At 43.9% G+C, this 15,554-nt stretch overlaps 1 long non-coding RNA gene across 1 annotated transcript; it reads left to right on the top strand.

The window, feature by feature from the left end:
* The first annotated feature begins 3,226 nt into the window (after positions 1–3,226).
* On the top strand, positions 3,227–5,928 carry LOC139707276 (uncharacterized). Its single transcript, XR_011708901.1, has 2 exons — positions 3,227–4,095; positions 5,627–5,928. It is a non-coding gene; the product is annotated as an uncharacterized lncRNA (long non-coding RNA).
* The last annotated feature ends 9,626 nt before the right edge of the window (positions 5,929–15,554 follow it).

Below are 15,554 nucleotides of genomic sequence, written 5' to 3'. Positions count from 1 at the left end.
AAGTCCCTCTGAGTCCTTCCATCTACAAGGAAGGACACAGAGGAAGGCATAAAGAGGCCAGGTTCCCTAGGGGTCAGGTGGGGATAGAAGAGACATCAGCAGATTCAGAGAGCTAGTGAGAGCTTTGGGCCTGTGAGGCACCCAGAGAGTCTAAGTAAAACTAGGCCCATTGAAGAACCAAGCAGGGGGGTTGGGGGGGGGGGACTTCAGAAGGTTCCAAACACCTCACTGCTCCTGGGACCCTTAATAAATGAGCAGTTCCTGCCAAACCTGAACTCAAATCTCTTGTACACATTCTGGACTTTGTGTGTGGATGACTCAGCTGTTAAAAAGTTGTTTGATAATGGACTTGAACCCTTCTGCCTTCCACTAAGTGGAATGTGAGCTCAAGACTGTTTCTTGATCCTGCCATAACTTCAAGACTTGTGCTTTAAACAAAATTGGATCTCAGTAAGTCACTGTTAAATGGACTAGTGCAAGAATAAGTGAATGGACCACTATCCACAACAGTTTTGTGGTGGGTAGTCCATTGCTGGTGAATGAATGGGTGACCTCTTGGAGGCACAAGCTGTGTGGTTGCTAAATTGGCTGTGAGTTGAAAGATGTTATGCTTGGGCTGATCCACCTGTGGGAACTTTGCTTCGAAGCAGGATGTGGGCTAAGAGCTTCTCCTCTTCCTATTTTTGAAGGTGGGGGTTGGGTACTGAGAGTCTCTCTGATCTGTTAGTGGGGCCTCAGCAGGGGCTGCCAGATCTGCAAAATGGAGAGTTGAGGGGGGAAGGGAGAAAAAGAGGATGTAAGCATCAGCCAGTCATGAGAATGCAGCCGCCCACAGGGACTTGGGTTGTTCAAGTTGAGGCCAAGACTCAGCCGCCATCCACCCATGGCCCTGGCCCAATGTTTTGCAAGACAGAGACTAGGATAAAATGGGGTGCTATTAGTAGAGCTATTGGAGGGGATTAAATGTGATAATGTATGTGAAGCACTTAGTCTAATACCCGGTTCAGACTGTACACTCCATGATTATTACTTAATATTATCTACTATTATTTTCCAGGGATTTCTGGATGTTCACATTTAAATGGAAAAAAGGTGGAGTATTGTGAGGAGCAAAAGCCTGAGGTCTCAGGGTGACCCTCCTGTGGAGTCATCACCGACTGCCGGTGCTTTCCCTGGTTGCAGAGAAACTGGACTGGACCTTAGCTGTCATAGCCCCGTGGTCATTCCCTGTGTCACAGGCTGGGTTCTCCGGAAGCAGATGTGGAGCTGGAGTGTGGGCACAAGTTGTTTATCAGGAGTTATCACTTGTGAAAGGAAGGGAGGGAACAGGATTGGGCTGCAGGAAGAAGCTGAGTTTTTAGGCAGCTTTAACAAAGCTGAGCCCAACCTCGATAGAAGTCCTACAGCAAGTGACATCCATCAGCAAGTTCACACTTCAGACCCAAATTTTCCTGAGCCTTTAGACCCCCATCTCATTCAGTCACCAAATGTGGGCTACCCTGGTAAGGTCATGACCTTGAAAAGAGAGGAGGCTTTCTGGTAACTGCAGCCCCACAGCAGGGTGACAAGTATCTGGAAGGCTGCTCAGTAAGGAGGGCATCTTTATTCAGGACCTTCAGCCTGTTGGGGCCTGACGCACAGAGATGGATGTTTATGATTCTCATTGTTCTTTGAAGAATCCCATTTCCTCCAGTGTGGCGGTTCACAGTGCGGGTCCGCAGCATGCTTTCACAGACCCGGTCACATGTCCATGTTGGTGAGGGGCCCTCAGGCCATCTGAGGCACAGCCAAAGTGGGCACAAAGGGGTCATCCCACTGGCTCATGGTGGAGCCAATGAGTGATCTGATACCTTTTCCACTTAGTCGGAATGGGGGTCTGGGGAGTCCTGGGGGGATCCTGACTGAAGAAGTCAGCATCTCATGTGATGCTGGAAATAGGGACTGAGGGGAAGCTGAAGGAGGGGGGAGCTCAGAGCAGCTACAGCGGGGACTGGATGATGTGGCTTGAACAGAAAAAGAACCAAACTCCTGGACTCTGCACCCAGTTCCAACAACAGCTTTGCCTTGGACGAATTATTTCCCCGCCCTGAGTTTCAATTCTACCACAAGCCTGTGTTCTCTCACCCTGGTAACTGGCGTCCAGACTGAAACGTTTCACACACTTAGTAAGTGTGGTCGCCTCCAGTCATAACTGAGTAACCCTCGCAGCATAATCTAGAAAAGTGCATGACACTTTGATGATGTGGGTAACGTGCAGTTCAGGGCTGTGGCCTTTGACAGCAGGAAAGCAAATGAGGCGAGTCTTATCACTACCCCAGATTTCTGCCTGGGGGCAAGGTCACGACTGCAGCACAGGCAGAAGGACCCAGGGGGAGCATGGAAGTCCCACTGAGCTAAGGAGGCAAGGGTTGAGCTTAGGGAGGCTGAAATGTGCATAAACCCTACCATAGAATACAACAAGAGCTCCAGCAGCCTGCACCGCCTTCCCCGTGGAATGGTGGTTGAACTGTAAGAAGTATGTCTATGGGGTGAAAGGTCAGGAGAATGGGCAAAGGACAATTACCAAGGAACTTAGTACCCCCAGAAAGCCAGAGGCCAGGAGACACTGAATTTTAGACTGATCAGAATGGAAAGTCCTTGTCAAGCAACTAGGAAACATCATAGAGGCCTCAGAAAAATCAAACCTTAGTAAAGGACTACACGAGCCCCAGAGTAAAGACGACTCTAGACCTGACCTAACTAAGCTGAAACACAAGGTTCAGAATGCTCAAGTTGATCTGCAAATAAATTAACTACCCAGCAACAAAATCTAAACATCCAACTACATAACACTTATTGCATTCAGCATCTAATAAAAAATAACCCGTATGCTCCATTTTGAAAACAAAAGACAAAAAACAAAAAAAAAAAAGACAACTATGGAACTAACCTAGGTGCCCTGCCACAGATGAATGATGGATAAAGAAATTATTTTGCACACACACACACACACACACACACACACACACAATGGAATATTACACAGCCTTAAAGAAGAATGAAATGATAGCATTTTCTGGTAAATGAGTGGAGCAGGAGAATATCATGCTAAGCAAAACAAGTCAATCCCAAAGAATCAAAGGCCAAATGTTTTCCCTGATATGCAGATGCTAATTCACAATACTGGCGATGTGGTGGTGGGGGGCTAAGGAAGAATAGATGTACTTTGGATTAGACAGAGGGGAGTGAAGGGAGGAGGGGGTATGAGGGTAGGAAAGATAGCAGAATGAATAGGACATTATGACCCTATGTGCACATATGATAACATGACTGGTGTAATTCTATGTCATGTATAACCAGAAGAATAAGAAGTTATACTCCATTTATGTATGATGTGTCAAAATGCATTCTACTGTCATATATATAACTATTTAGAAATTTTTAAACATCAAGAAAAAGCTAGCAGTAGAGTCCAGGTGTTTTGCATCCCCTAAGCTATTCTTTCCCACTCAAATCACATCATTCCCCGCTCCCAGCTTAGCTGCTCTGAGCATCCCCTTCCTCCTCAATTGACTTCTCATTTTATGCCTTCTAATATTGCGTGGGATGCTGACTCATAACCAGGAGAAGAATGGGTCAATAAAAATAGACCTAGAAGTGACAGAAATGATCATACAAGAACTTTAAAACAGCTGTCCTAAATATGAACATAAGGAAGAGAGTAATGGAAATTATGAAAAAACAGGGAACTGAAAAAATACAATGTCCAAAATGAAAACTTCACTAGATAGGCTTCATAGAGTAGGTCCTGCAGAAGATATTGGTAAGTTTGAAGACAAGGTGATAGAAATGACCTAAACCCAAACAAACAAGGAAAAAAAAAAAAAAAAAGCAAAAGCAAAAGCAAAAGCAAATCAGTCACATGCCCTGTAGGTCATTTTCAGGATTTTGATCTCCAATCTAAGTCATCGAAGCAGCACCACGGAGAGCTTTCAGGAGAGAGGCAATCCCATCTGACTCATGTTTTAATGGACTAATTCTAATTCTGGCTACTGTGTTGAGAATCGACGGAAAGGGAAAAGGACTCTACACTGGACAAGTTAACACTGCGTTATTGTGAGTGAGAGGTGTTGGCGGCTTAGACCGGGTTAATGGCAATGCGGGTGGTTAGAGGTGGTTGGAATCACAGCATGTCGTTTGATGGTAGAGGGAACAGGATTTGTTCATTCATTGGATTTGGAATCAAGAGTGATGGCTACATTTATATACTGAGCCTTTAACCATTTCTTGGGGGTAAGAACTCTGTATCAGGTGGGATGCCTTTAGGTATATGTAATGGGAAACTCAACTAATGACATAAAGGAGCTGGAGCTTCTCCATCTCATACCTGGTTAGACCAAGGCTGGTCAGTTACTCAAGATTGTCAAAAGCATCCCAGGCTTTTACTATCTTTCTGCTAAACCATATCTTTTTTTAAAAAAATGATTTTATTTTTTTAAATACATGAGAGCGGAATGCATTACAATTCTTATTACACAAATAGAGCACAATTTCTCATATCTTTGTATATAAAATATGTTCATGCCAACTCATGTCTTTATACATGTACTTTTTTGGCATTACAATTCTTATTACACATATATACCACGATTTTTCATACCTCTGTATGGTTGACAACCAATTCGTGTCTTCATACATGTACTTTGGATAATGATGTCCATCACATTCCACCATCCTTGCTAATCCCCTGCCTCCTCCCTTTTCCTCCCTCTCCTGTTCCCCATTCAGAATTCATCTATTCCTCCCATTCTCCCCCTCCCTACCCCACTATGAGTCAGTCTCCTTATATCAGAGAAAACATTCCGCATTTGTTTTTTGGGGGGATTGGCTAACATCACTTAGCATTATCTTCTCTAACGCCATCCATTTACCTGCAAATGCCATGATTTTATTCTCTTTTATTGCTGAGTAAAATTCCATTGTGTATATATACCACATTTTTTTTATCCATTCATCCACTGAAGGGCATCTAGGTTGGCTTCACAGTTTAACTATTGTGAATTGTGCTTCTATAAACATTGATGTGGCTGTGTCCCTGTAGTATGCTGTTTTTAAGTCCTTTGGGTATAGACCGAGGAGAGGGATAGCTGGGTCAAATGGTGATTCCATTCCCAGATTTTCAAGGAATCTCCATACTGCTTTCCATATTGGTTGCACCAATTTGCAGTCCCACCAGCAATGTATGAGTGTACCTTTTTCTCCACATCATCGCCAACACTTGTTGTTGTTTGTCTTCATAATAGCTGCCATTCTGACTGGAGTGAGATGAAATCTTAGAATAGTTTTGATTTGCATTTCTCTGATTGCTAGAGATGGTGAGCATTTTTTCATATATTTGTTGATTGATTGTATCTCCTCTTCTGAGAAGTGTCTCTTCCAGTCTTTGGTCCATTTATTGATTGGGTTATTTGTTTTTTTGGTGCTTAGCTTTTTGAGTTCTTTATATACCCTAGAGATTTGCGCTCTATCTGATGTGTGAGGGGTAAAGATTTGCTCCCAGGATGTAGGCTCTCTGTTCACCTCATAGATTTAAAACATACCTTAACAGGTTTTTTTTTTTTTTTTGTCTTTTTCCTTTGCCTCATAGTCCCAAGATTGCTGCTGAACTTCCAGGTGTAATGGTACTATTCCAGGAAAGAAGAAATGGCAGAAGGTCATAAGGTGCCCTTCCAGCCGAGCTTGTTTCTTTTTATCCAGAAAACAAAGCTTTACTGGAAGCACATACCCATACACATGGGTCATGTGGCCATCCTTAGGAGAATGACATTTGTATGTTTTGTTGAAAACGATAGGGGGTCATTGTTTTAGGCCAATCTCCTACAACTGGGCCCCAATAAAACAAATTAAAAATCAAAATGGAGTCACTCATACTAAAAAAAAAAAATCAAACAGACATTAAGTGTGTTATCTTACCTTCCAAGAAATCAAAAAAGAGATAACAGCCCAAATTCCCAGACCAGCTTCAGGTGGCGCTATGATGAGGTTCCTTCTGCCTTAATCCTTACACACAGAGTAACCTGACGTGAACCAGCCAACTATTAGGTGTTGTGTATTGCTCTGTCTTCCTGCCCCTGCCTTACGAGAAAGTCACGTTGAAACCATCAAATCATGTTTTCTTCTTGGTTGCTGCTTCTTTAGCCCTTTTCTGTCTATAAAATCCATCTCTTCAGCCCCAGCCCATTAGAACTCTTAAGTTCTGTGGCTTGATTTTGTCCAACCAAAAATAAGGCCGATTTGGATCTTTAAATTGTAATCCTGCCCTTTGACGATCTGATTTAGGTGAATTACATTTCTCTCCTCCTTGAATTCAAGGGATTCTATTGGTTCTTGCAAATCGGGCTCCTGTTAGCCGGGAAGAAGTGACGTGGGACTGGCAGGAGGGATGTGCAGTGGGGAATGGGTGATTTCTACCATTGACTGCTTTTTTGCAGTTTTGTTCCCAAAGAGCTCCTCCTCACCCCATGTTTGGTGGATGTATGTAATAAATGTTCTGATAGGATGCTGCCCAATGGCATTGTGCTTGGGGAGGACTTCATAAATAAGCTGACTGAGAAGCACAGGAGGGGCACGGAGAAGGGCACCATTTCTGACGACAAAGCCACAGCCTGGAAAGACAGCAGCAGTGCCCTGGGACCCCTCGGGGTCTGTGTCGAAGACAGCAATCAGCCTGGTTACCTGGAGAAACAAGGGACGATCAGTGAGACACTAACACGGTAAGAAGGGGTGGAGGGGAATGTGTCTATTTTAAAGCTGGGAGCAGAATTCTCCTTAGAGATTATTTTGTTTGTTTGGAAAAAAATTTGGATGATCACTTAGGTCCCAGGATCCAGTCTTCAGAGAAAAAAAAAAAAATGAAACAAAGAAAACTGAATTGCTCTGCAAAATAGAATAAGCAGAATCTTGAGTTCTGGCTGTCAGTGCAAGAGGAGGGTTAAAGCGATCCTGGGAACTGGGAAGGAAAGGGCAAATACTTAAGCCGATGGGAGAGAAAGTGAGTTCCCCAACCTGAGGCCCTCTCCCCTTTGGACATAGGAGAAGTCTACCAAGCCGGCCAGGATTTAAACACAGGAATTCCTGACTGAAAGCCTGGTGCTCTCTGTGCCTGCAAGCCTCCCCAAGGCCACTTGCAGCTCAGTGTTGACCCGGAAGCTTTGGCTGGAGTCTGTTGATCATTAGGAATGTCCTGCCCCCTCCGCATCTCTGGCTATGGAGAGACTGAGGTATGGGTTCACTGTGCTGGCAGGAAGTCCCACAACCATCTCAGGGAACAGCCATTTCCGCTGGTTAGTGGTGAGGGTGATGGTTCCACCTCCTTCCCCAGAACAAGCTGATAAACAACCTTAGTCCTGTCCCTCAATTGGGTGTAATGCAACCAGGCCACTGTTGCTAGGCCAACCGAGAACTTCAACCTGATTTCTTGATGAGGACTGGCATCTGAGCCCCAGACGATCTGTGCCAATTTGCATTTAGTTTCCTTTGAGCGCAAAACAAAACAGTTATTATCACCGCGTGGCTCATTCACCCCGGAAACTGGAGGCTCCCTGTTTCTTATATTATCTACAACTTGATTGATGCTCAGACCTCCTACCCATCATGCCGTCTCAGAAGCTGATTACTACTATATTCTGCTTCCTCAGTTGCCAGGCCTCTTGTAAGCTCTGTTGAAAAAAAAAATTAGTTGTATAGGGCAATAATATTAGCTCAAATACTCCAATAACTGAAAGCATTTTTTTCTATCTAAAGTTTTCCTTGATCTTTGCAAGAACTCTACAAATTCTGTTGGATGTGAAAACACCTTAGAGGGCTGGGATGAGAACTTTGTGGAGTTGAGGCAGGTTTGTGAGGTTCCAATTCCAGCACTCAGCAGCATGACTCTCAGGAAATGATGGCTGTCTCCAGACTTATTAGGGTAAGACATAAAAGTGAACAAAGAAGTGGGAAGTGACACAGTAGGTTGGCTATTTGGGGGCTCCTAGAAAAGTCAGCTAAAAGTCAGCCTCCTTGGAGGCTGAGGCTGGCCCTTGGCCCCCAGTTGGTTTGCAATTCCGAGTGCAAGCTCCCTGAGGCCACTGAGTTAGGAAACTCTCTCTATTCACCAGAGTTCAATTTGGGGACAGGTGTTAACTTGGTGCATATGCTTAAAAAAGCACAGAGGACCTGGATATGCATATGATGTGCATCCATCTCTTTAAATAAGACACGAAACTTAAGACAGAATGATGCTCTTCCGCAGCCAGGAGGGAAGGAGGAGAGTCGTTTCTGAGACCCGCGTGGGCACCATGGTTGTGAGGGCGACATCAACCTTGCCTTTCCACCAACCGTCGGTCTCTCTTCCTTCCAGGCTTCTGCCCCCTTGGACCTGCCTTCTTTCTTCCTGTGGTTCTTTCAAAGCCTCTAGTCATCTCCTTGGCTTCCCCTGCATGTCATGTCACTGAGCAGGCAACTGTTCTAGTAGGGTCACTTGGCCCAGCTCCTTCCAGACTGAAGTGTGAGATGGGAGGAAGGGAATGGGGGTGGGGGGCAGGGGGCGGCGCCTTCTTGGCCTTTATTACTCAGGGGAACTGGAGAAGGGTTGGGTGTTAGTCAATTAACAAGGACTTACCGATTTCTCTGTTCCAGACCTGTGCCAGTAGCTCTCTGTTCTCTGTTGTCTGTCTCTGCTCCTGCAGTGAAAAGAGGGAAAACACAAGGCAGTTACCCAGCAGATCCCTCTCTTGGGCTGAAGACAGAGGCTTGGGCAGAGATGGCTCCTGGAATCCGGCCTGGCAGCCTCTAACTGGCTGCATGGGGAGGAGGCTCATGCCCTTCAGGGAGGCCAGGGGCTGGCAGGTGCTATGTGCTCCTGGCAGCAATTGCCCCATTGCCAAAGCTAAGCGCAGCAGAGCTCCCAGCTTATGATAGCATCAGCCTGGGGCATATGATCACCTCTGATACTGTGCCTTCTGACTTGGTATTCTGCAATTCTAGATTCTTTTTGTCAATAAATGGCCAGCTACGGTGATTCACAAGACAGATAAGGTGCAAAGGATGTGGAAACCAAGCAGGTGATAAACAGATTTCATTGCCACTTAGGGAAAGAGAAGAGAATTTCAATTTAAATTAGTCAGTTAAAATTCAGGTAGCCAGGTGGTGGTACACACCTGTAATCCCAGAGACTTGGGGTTGGGGGCTGAGAGGCAGGAGGATTGCAAGTTTGAGGCCAGCCTCAGCAACTTATTGAGGCCCTAAGCAAACTTAATAAGATCTTGTCTCAAAATCAAAAATTAAAAAAGAGCAGGGGATGTATCTCAGTGGTTAAGTGTTCCTGGGTTTAATCATATATATATAAAGTTATGTGCATATATATAAAGTTAAATGTATATATATATAAAATTCAGGAAGAAGACACCTTGGTAAAAATGGTATAAAAGATCATTTTTTGTTCAAAAAGACAATGAAAAAAAATACATCATATTGCAAGATAAGTTATAGAATTAGGAAATTTCATAACCAGAAGAAGGGTTCAGTTGGTTAGCTTTGGAATTGAGCCTCGTCCCCCTAATCAGAGTCTCAGACCAAATCCTGACACTGGAATTTCAGTTCCTGTAGTTGCGACACTGGGTTGATGCTTAAATTTCTCTTGTCTGACTAGGAGCAAAGTGCAGTTCTGGGAAATCATAGAGATAAGCAGAGAGATGATAATACATTGCCTTACTGAGGTCATTCTTCCTGAGGTAGGTTTTTCTAGTGTGTTCACTCAGGTAAGCAATTTTGTCTCAAAATAAAAAATTAAAAAAGAGCAGGGGAGGTAGCTGTTGACTGCGTTCTCAGGTAAGTATGGTTCAGTTGACACAACTTGCTTACACGTCCACAAAGTTTTTTTCTTGTTCGGGTTTTTAAATCTTCTCTGCCGGAAGTTTGAAATATTGAGAAAACCAGGCATTTTGCATTTTGAATTGTAGCTAGAAATATCCAAGAATCTGATGAATTTACAAAGCCCTGTGTGATCTTCTGGCCCCATCCTCCCCCCTGAGTTGCTGAATGCTGTGCTCATTTCCCAAGCATTAAGGTAAAACTAGTCACCAGCTTTATTTCTAGGGGTCATGTGCATCTTGGAGGACTTCTGGTAGCTATGACATCATTATGATGAACCTGTATCCCATGCAGGGAAATAAAAAACAAAACGACAAAACTAACTCCACCCTTTGGGGGAATTCCTCAGAGTAGAAAATAGAAATGGGCAAGGCATTTGGAGACCAGTGAGCAGGTGACCTGACTTTAGTCACACAGGATGTCTGTTTGATGTCATCATGGGCAGCGTTCAGTACTGGACCATGTTCAGCTCCATGGAAGACTAAACAACAAATCCTGGTGGACTCATCAGAGTTTTCCAAGAACCTGAAGATAAGGTTTCCATTTGAGTTTGTTCACTTTGCCTGCTGGGTGACCTTGGGCAGGTTCCTTAACATCTCTGAACCTGTTTCTTCCTCTATAAAGCAGGAATATTAATAAATATCAACAAATTATTGATAAGCTTGACTTGAAATAGTATTTTTAAAACACTTCCCATGAGATCTATCTGTTTCTCTTACATGAATGGAGAAGGAGAACTGGGAACTCCCTAAGTGCAATCAAGATGGTGGGAATATAGTTCAGTTCAATAAATACATATTGATCATCTGCTAATATTGTACTCATAAAGCTGTGGATTCATTCATTCATCTGTTCAAGAAATATTTATTAAGTAGTTTTTTTGTGAAGGGACTGGGTTATTTCTACTGGCTGCTCAAAGCCCTAAATAATGCTGAAAATACATTTTGAAGTTCTTACTCTTTGTTCCTTTATTATGAATGGATTCTGCATTCACAGAAGGTTTAAAAGGGTAAGTAGAGCTGGGGATGGTAGTGAAAGCCTGTAATCCCAGTGGCTTGGGAGGCTGAGGCAGGAGGATCACATGTTCAAGGCCAGCCTCAGCATCTTAGCGAGGAGGTCCTAAGCAACTTAGTGAGACCCTGTCTCAAAATAAAATGTGGCTCAGTTGTTAAGCACCTTTGGATTCAATCCCTAGTATCAATCAATCAATAAAAAGTAAGTAGGTATTTCTAAGTGGAAGAAGCCAATCTGAAAAGGTGACATACTGCAAGATTCCAGCTACATATGACATTCTAGAAAACGTCAACTATGAATTAGTGAAAAGCTCAGGGGTTGAGGTAGTGTGGGAATGAGCGGAGGAGCACAGAGGGCTTTTAGGACAGTGAAGCTATACCATATGGTATTGTAATGGTGGATACATGATTGTCAAAACCTATAGAACGTCCAAGACAAAATGAGTACTACAGCAGCCTATGGACCTTAATTAGTAAGAGTGTGTCAGTATTAGCTCAGCAGTTGTAACCAGTGTACCCCGCTAAAGCAAGGAACAATAAAGGAAACTATGGGTGGGGTGAGGGTGAGGGGGGATTGGGAACTCTGTACTTTGTTAGAGTCTGTAAACAAGTCAAAATAACACCTGGCATTTTGCCAGGGGAATGTTAGAGTTTGTAAACAAGTCTGGATGGTGCCTGGCAAAATGCCAGAGGGAGTGGTTTGAGAAGTAACAAAAGCTAGCCATTAAGTGTGGAGATTCCTTATTGGTTGACTGATGTATCTAGTTTATGCTAATTAGATAAGCTGTGTGGAATGTATAAATACTGCTCCTGTCCTACAATAAACGGCTCCCACTCCTGCTGTATCAACGTACACAAGTTATTCGTCACCCCCCTGATTATTCTGCGGCAGCCGGACTCTGGCAGTACTTTCCCTTACATTTTCTATAAACCTAAAACTCTAAAAATTAGTCTACTAGTTAAATAAAAAAGTAAGCAGAATTTTCACAATTTATTTTTGTCTCCCTGGGGTAGGTTTGATTCCTCAGGCTAGATGCCTGCTTCTATTCCATGATCCAGGGCTGCTCCGTCGTTGTCTTAACCCCCATACCACCACATGATATCTCTTCCACAAGAATGTTGTCTTTCTTGCTCACCTTTGTGGGATCATGTCAATCTTCTATTTAGACCTCCCAATAGCCTCCTATGCCTAATGCTTCATGTGTAGTAGGTCATTTAGTCCTATGAGGTAGGTACCCATCAAATCTGAGAAAACTGAGCACAGAGAGGTAAAGAAACTTGTCTGATGTAACACCAGCAATGACTGGCAGAGCTGAGATGTCGACCCAGGAAGTTCTGCTCCAGCATTTGCAGAAAAGGTACCAGAAAACCAAAGAGTGTTTTAAATTATGGAATATAACACATATTTTTGGTGGTGAAATCATTTAAAAATATGTCTCAAACAGGCATATTTTAAAAAATGCAATAATAGAATGGCAACTCCTATTCGCACATGGTAGGAGTTGGAATTGCACTGTGAACTTGTTTTATTTGTTGTGTGTGTGTGTGTGTGTGTGTGTGTGTGTTTGGATGCAGCATGGAGGCTGCTGTGCTTGAGACAGATACAGACGGCTCATCCATTCATTCTCTCATTGGTTCACTTACTCAGCAGTATTTACTGATGATCTAATGTGTGTGTGGCCCTGTGTTAGGCAACAGGGACATAGACAGACAAAAGAGACATGGCCCATGCCTCCCGGGAATGACTCCAGAAAAGGAGAGAATAGTTGAACAAATAATTTCAGAAATATATATGGAACTAGATACGTTCTAATAATTATAAATGCTTTTAAGGGAACAAAGGAAAGGTGTGATTGGAGGATCTGCTTGAATGGGGCCAGAAGTCAAGGAAGTCCTCTCAGAAAGGATATCTTAAGCAATATGCAAAGAATGAGTGGAAGGTGGCGGAGGTGAGCATTTCAAGGAAGAACATTCTGAACAGAGGTCTCGGCATGTGCAAAAAAAAGTTGGGATTGAAAAGATCGGGGCACTTAAGAAGGATGGTATAAGGAGGGACCAGGTGACGCGGATGAAGCCAGAGAAGAAACAAGGGACAGATAAATTACGTCAGGACTTCATTCAAGGAATAGAGCAGAGTCTTTCATCCTGGGGAGACATACGAGGGCATTTGTTGCAGGACAGACGGTCATCCTTGTTTCCCACCGTCAGATGCTCTTTCCTAACCCTGCGTGTCATCGCTCTTTCCTGGCTGCCATAGTACGGCTGCAGCAGAATAATCAGGGGGTGAGGAATAACTTGTGTATGTTGATACAGCAGGAGTGGGAGCCGTTTATTGCAGGACAGGAGCAGTATTTATACATTCCATACAGCTTATCTAATTAACATAAACTAGATACATCAGTCAACCAATCAGGAATCTCCACATTTAATGGCTTGCTTTTGTTACTTCTCAAACCATTCCTTCTGGCATTTTGCTAGGTGCCATCCTGACTTGTTTATGAACTTTAACATTCCCCTGACAAAATGCCAGGTGTTATTTTGACTTGTTTATAGACTCTAACACATGGCAGGTGTGTAAGTCATTTGTCCAAGCTGTTTCTCACAGGAGATCAAAAGCCAAGACTTGAGGCAGCTTGAAGGAATCAGGGCTGAGGCTTCTGTTCCTCTCAAGAGGAAGAGCACCATAGAGCACTGTGGATGCTGTCACCCTGGGGGAAGGAACGTGGTTTTCACTGTTGTTGTTCTAGTGCTTTCGTGGCTAAGGACCAGATCGGAGCCTGTGTACAGGATAGGGTTACCTCTGAGTGGAACAAACACTGCCAAGGTCACTCATTCTGGAATATGAGGATGCTGAGGCAGGGCTGAGCTCCAGGGCATTTCCACGGGAGTCAGGTCAGCAACGTGGGGCAAGTCTAGGGAGAGGTGGAGGTGTGACGAGGAGAGGACCCCTGTGCAGCCCCTAGAAGTGGTATTACTTTGGCTTTAAGTTCTCCTTTCCAATGTGCTTCCTCTATCACAAAACAAAGTCTTAGCAAACCCTAGGCAAGGTCCTGGCAAGCCTTATTCCTGATCTCAATTGTCAGTGTTTGAAACTGAAGACAGGGTCAAAGTCCAAAGCAGCAGAGGAGGGAACAGGAACAGTCTGTCTTGAGACAAATGTGTGTAACTGCAGATGGAGAAAACAGCAACTGGGGTCCCCAGGGGTGGACTGTAGTGAGGAGTAACTGCCAAGACTGGTCTGTGGAGGGTGTGCTTCTTGGAGTGGCTCAGAAATGCTTGGAGACAGGAGCTTTCAGCGTTCAAAAGAGGCGGAGCTGAGACTCCAGGGATGTGAGGATTAAAGGGACAAGAGAAGTTTGGAAATCGGATTATGAATGTTCTTTCTAATCCTCCCGACTGCCCCGAGAAGCGATTTTATCATTTCAGGAGAGTGAGCTCAGGGAAGCGCCTAACCCAAGGCTGCAGGGCAGGTCAGGGGCCCAGTGGGGCTCACCTCCAGGTGCTTCTCAGATGCCTGACCTGCTGTTGTGTCACACTGCCTCCCTGAAGGACACCGTTGTGTGCATCCTTGCAAGACCTTCAGAAAAGAAAGGCTGGGGTCACTGTCCGCCACTCCACAGCAAGACTTGGGGGAACAGTCACAGGGGCACAAAGGGAGATGGCAGCTATAAGAAAAAGAACTTTGCTCCCAGCAGAAACTGAGGCCTCTTGTGCTGCCCTCCCCACTTCCTTATCCACACATTTATCACTGCTGTCCTCTTTTTGCCCCCTCAGCTAACATTCCCTTTTCCTATTTAAGCCAAACTTCTACCTAAGCCTCTGCTGGCACTTCCTTGCTCCCCCGGCAGGCCTTGTTCTGTCTGCACACTTTCTTATATTCTAAACCTCTGCCCTCGTTCCTCTCTCTCTGCCTCTAATAAGCTCTAATCTTTACCATCTAACCCACCACTTTAAACCAAATCTCCCTCTAACTACAGACCAGTCAACAAGTTCTTCTTTGCAAAAATGTAGATGACGCTCCCTAACTCCATTTCCTCAAATCCCAATCATTCCTCATTTCATTCTTAGCCAAATTCCACCTCCATTTCACTATTGTCATTCAAGTCGTCCTAATGTCCTAATTAATGAGTACTTTAAAAAATTGGGGGGAAAGTCTCATACACATATAGAGAAGTGCTAGAGTGTACAATGCAGAGAAAAAAATACTTAGTGAGTACACTTATATATCTACCACCAGGTTAAAAATGTACATGACCACACTCTGAAGCCCATAGTAAACTTCATTACTTCCTTCTTCCTTCTTAAACATAACACCATCTTGACCATACACTAGTTTTGCCCGTGTTAAACTTTATATAAATAGAATCTTACATCCTGTACTCTTTGGTGTTTGGCTTCTTTTGCTCCTTATATTTATACAATATAGCCATGTTAGTATGCACAGTGGTGGTTTATTCATTTTAATTACTGTACAGTACTCCATTGTTTGAATATACCACAATTCATCCATTTTACTGTTGAGGGACATGTGAGGTTTTTCCAGGTTAAGGCTATTTCAAATAAGGTTTTCATGGACATGCTTGCCTTGTCTTCTCGGTGCACTCTTGCACTTTTCTTTATCTGTTTTTAAGGGAAAAAAAAGTAATTTGG

The sequence above is a fragment of the Marmota flaviventris genome, chromosome 10 (assembly GCF_047511675.1).
Source record: "Marmota flaviventris isolate mMarFla1 chromosome 10, mMarFla1.hap1, whole genome shotgun sequence".
Taxonomy (NCBI): domain Eukaryota; kingdom Metazoa; phylum Chordata; class Mammalia; order Rodentia; family Sciuridae; genus Marmota; species Marmota flaviventris.
The sequence above is the reverse complement of the archived record's forward strand: the minus strand, read 5'-3'. Positions and strand labels throughout refer to the sequence as shown.